The sequence below is a fragment of the Monodelphis domestica genome, chromosome 1, assembly GCF_027887165.1.
Source record: "Monodelphis domestica isolate mMonDom1 chromosome 1, mMonDom1.pri, whole genome shotgun sequence".
NCBI classification, from domain to species: Eukaryota; Metazoa; Chordata; class Mammalia; order Didelphimorphia; family Didelphidae; genus Monodelphis; species Monodelphis domestica.
In genome coordinates this window covers 646,223,454-646,228,089 of record NC_077227.1, presented here as the reverse complement: position 1 = coordinate 646,228,089, position 4,636 = coordinate 646,223,454, and positions in this window count along the sequence as shown.

Here is a 4,636-nt window from a genome sequence, read left to right as displayed (position 1 = left end):
GGGATGGATGGAGCCAGGATGGTAGCCAACCTTAGGTACTTGTCTGTAGGTATTTTCACGAAGAGTGTGGATACAGGGAAGGCCTACATCTTAACGTCTGTCAAGTGTCGCAACCCCGAGTCTCACACTAGGTTCAAGTCCTTAGTATTGGCTTAGAAATGCATTAAGTCTTCCTGGATTGGTCTTTGATTTTTAGACCTGTGAGCTCTTTTGGCATTATCCAGGTTATCTCTGTGCTCCTTGTTTGATCTCGTTCCTAGAATCAGACACAAACACTAATCATAGTCCCACAACAATTATCAATAAATGGCAGGTTCCCATAGTCTAAAGCTGTTTGGGTGCGTATTAGTAATAACAGCAAGTATATATATTTAAACTAATATTGTAGAATAAAATTAATATTGATCATATGTACTTAAAGTACATAGAAATGAGAAAAAGGGAAAAAAATAAAATAATGTAAAAATAATAATAATAATAAAATAAGGAAAAGAGGAAAAAAAAAGGAAAAAGGGAAAAAAATTAAATTTAGAAATTCAATGTGTCAAAAGCAGAATAAAACAGTTCCACTTGTCAATGGGTAGTTATCTCCAATGCATGTATAGGATAGTCAATCAGTCTCAACAGAAGATGCTCTCTTTACATGAGAACAGTGAATCCAAGAGTCCTTTTCTCCAACCTTTATAGATGTTGGAGTAGTTAACAATATTTGGAATGGTCCTTCCCAGGAAGTCTGGGTTGCTCCTGTACGCTGGAAGTTCTTTATATACACGTTGTCTCCTGGGTTCAGGTCGTGAAGCGAGAAATCTAGTGGTCCAGCTTGTACTGCAGCTCCGGATTCATGTAGCTCACGCAGTTTGTGCTGTAATTCCTGTATATAGGAAGCAATAGTAGTATCTCCCCCTAATAGCGATGTATAAGCCGGGGAGAAAGGCTTAGCCTGTATAGGCGGATGTCCAAAAAGCATCTCAAATGGTGAGATATGTAAGTCTCCTCTAGGCCTGCTTCTAAGATAAAATAGGGCCAGAGGGAGAATTTCAGGCCATTTTAAATGGGTCTCAGTGCATAATTTTCCAATCATAGTTTTAAGTTCTTTGTTCATCCTCTCAACTTGGCCTGAACTCTGGGGATGATATGGAACATGGAATTTTGGAGTTATCCCCAAGCAAGAATATATCTGGTTTAGAACAGAATCAGTAAAATGACTCCCCCTATCGGAGTCAATACGTGCTGGTAGGCCAAAGCGAGGAATAATTTCTTTTAAAAGCACCTTAGCAACAAAAGCTGCTGTGGCTCGGGCTGTAGGAAATGCTTCCGGCCATCTGGTCAGTTGGTCTACTATGACCAAACAAAATTTATATTGTCCAGCCTTTGGCATCGTTATAAAATCTATCTGCAGGTGCTCAAAAGGTGTGTAAGCCAGAGGACGTCCACCAAAGGCTTTGCCACGAAAGGCATGTTGGTTATATGCCTGGCAGGTAGAGCAGGATGAACACACTTTAGAGGCTATGGTAGTTATACCAGGGGCTATCCATACTCTCTTAACAGAGTCCACGATGCCCTGGGTACCAAAGTGGCCATTATTATGAACAGATTGGCAAATTTGGTGATAGAAACTTCTAGGGAGCAGGGGTTTTCCTTCAGATGACACCCAGACTCCATTGATCTGTTTTGCTTTGAATTTCTGTTTCCATTTTTCCACTTCCTTCTCATCATAGGAAAGTGATAAATTTGAGTCATCAGTAGTTGTTAATGTTAGAAGTAATTCAGGCCCTTCTATGGCTGCTAGCTTTGCAGCAGCATCTGCTCGGTCATTTCCCCTAGAGACAGGGTCGGTGCCACCTGTATGGGCTGAGCAATGAACTACAGCTAGGGCTTCAGGCAGCTGAAGAGCAGAAAGGACTTCATTAATAATTTCAGCATTAGCTATGGATTTTCCAGCTGAGGTTAAAAATCCTCTCTGGAGCCATAGCATCCCGACTGAGTGACAAATGCCAAAAGCATATCTAGAATCCGTATAAATTGTTGCCTTTTTATCCTTTGCAATTATACAGGCATGTTTCAGAGCTATGAGTTCAGCTCCTTGAGCGCTAATGTTAGAAGGTAATGAGGCTGACCACTCAGTGGCAAATTCTGAGACTACGGCAGCTCCACTATAGCGTATGCCATCCCTCATGAAAGAAGAACCATCAGTAAATAAGATCAGGTCTGAGTTCTTTAAGGGAGTGTCCAAGAGATCATCTCGAGGCTTTTCTGCCATGGACACTAGTGTTTCACAACTGTGTAATGGTTCTCCTGAAGTTGGTAAGTCTGGAAGCAAGGTGGCAGGATTAAGCGTTGAACAGCGTTTCAAAGTAATATTTTCATTATTTAGCAAGGTTATTTCATACCTTGTAATTCGCTGATCAGAAAATGCCTGTGTTCTCTGTCTTAGCAATAATGCTTCTACCTCATGTGGACACATAATTGTCAATGGGCATCCTAATACTAGATCAACGGTTTTTGTCACTAGTAAAGCAGTAGCAGCCACTCCTCTAAGGCATGGTGGTGCTCCTGAAGCTATTGGGTCCAACTGGGCTGAATAATAGGCAACTGGACGCTGAGAAGGCCCCAGAGTCTGAGTTAAAACGCCTGAGGCTACTCCTCTTCGCTCATGTACATACAAAGTGAATGGCTTGTTGTAATTTGGGATGCCTAGAGCAGGGGCAGATAAGATAGCCTTTTTTAGCTCTGATAGAGCTGACATGTGTTCAGGCTCTAATTTGAGGGGTTCAGGGACTGCATCCCTTGTTAGTGCTATAAGAGGTTTAGTAATTTCCCCATAGCAAGGAATCCATTGTCTGCAAAACCCTGTTGCTCCCAGAATTGCTCTTAACTGTTTTTTAGTAGTAGGAGCACTCAATTTTTGAATATTCTCAATTCGCTTGGGAGAAATAGAGCGTGCACCAGCTGTCAGAATGAACCCCAAATATTCTACTTTGGGGAGACACCACTGAACTTTATCCTTCGAGATCTTATGACCTCTTTTGTGCAATTCCAAAAGAAGGTGTTTACTATCTTCCTGACATGTTTCTGCATCCACGGAGGCCAAGAGTAGGTCATCTACATATTTTATTAATTTGCTGTTTTTAAATTTTATATTATCTGTATCTTGTCCCAAAATTTGTGCAAATAAGGTCGGACTTTCTACATAACCCTGGGGCAGCCGACTCCAGGAATATTGTATGCCATTCCAGGTGAAAGCAAAAATATGCCTCGAGTTCTCATGTATGGGTATAGAGAAAAAGGCTGAGCACAAGTCTACTACTGTAAAGTATGTAGCTGTGCTAGGAATAGAAGAAATAATAGTATTGATATTGGGAACTATGGAGTGTCTCTTTATAACGTGATTGTTCACAGCCCTCAAATCCTGTACGAATCTATAGAGGTGTTTTCCATCGGGTCCCCTTTTTGGTTTTTTAACGGGGAGGATGGGCGTGTTGTATTCAGATTTACAAGGGAAAATTATTCCTTGGTCAATTAAAGAATTTATTATTGGGGTAATGCCCTCCATTGCCTCCTTGGAAAGAGGATACTGAGGAATGCAAGGAGGTGGGCTGGATTTAGTTTTTATTTGCACGGGAGTAGCTGATTTAAGTAAGCCTACATCAGTAGAAGATGTGGCCCAAAGAGACTCTGGTATATCTGTAGGTATTTCAAAGGTGGGAGGCTCCTTTGCCTCCTGGCTCTCTGAGAGAAATACAGGGAGTAAATTTAAGGTTTCCTCGGGCACTTCTAAAGAAAGGGAGCCATCTGGGGCACACATTATTGTGGCTTGTAATTTGCATAGTAAATCTCTCCCCAGCAAATTTGTGGGAGATCCAGGCATTAAAAGAAAAGAGTGCTCAACAGTTAGGGGTCCCACACGTACCATGCGAGGAGAAAGTTTTGGGACCTTTAACGGTTTTCCTGAAACACCTACTACATTTAAAGAGCCAATAGAATCACATTTCTCATCTGGTTTGCTTACTAGAACTGACCTAGATGCTCCAGTGTCTAAAAGACAGTCATAGTATGAATTTCCTACCTTTAAAGTGACATGAGGTTCCTTACTGTTCGGGGGGGAATATATAGGGATTACTGGCATTAAAATATCAGGGTCTGGAAAATCAAAGGTCTCATTCTTTGATTCCAGGGCCCTCACCCCCCCTTCACACCTTCATAAAGATGCTTGGGCAGTTTTTTGGGACCCTCCACGCTGTTGGGGTTGTTCACCCTGAGTGTAGCGTGGTCGAGCTCCATTTCTTATATATTGTTGTTGGGCATTTCTTTTGGTAGTATCATTTTCTGTATTTTGAGGATCGTCATTTTGATTGGCATTGTGGTTCCTATATTTATTATTCCTAAAGGTGTTATTATTTCTTGTTTCCCGTAGTCTGCTCCTACAGACTATCATTGCATGGCCTCTCTTCCCACAGAAGAGGTATATTAAGGGGTTTGTTAATGATCTATCTGTGGATTCCTGCAAAGGGGCCATGGTCTCTCCCTTACTTTTCAATTGTTCCTTTAAAATTTCAATTTCTTTTTCTAAGTCTGACACTGATTTATTGTGTGTCTCAGGTTTTTTTGTACGATTCTTATAGGCATATGTTGCTAC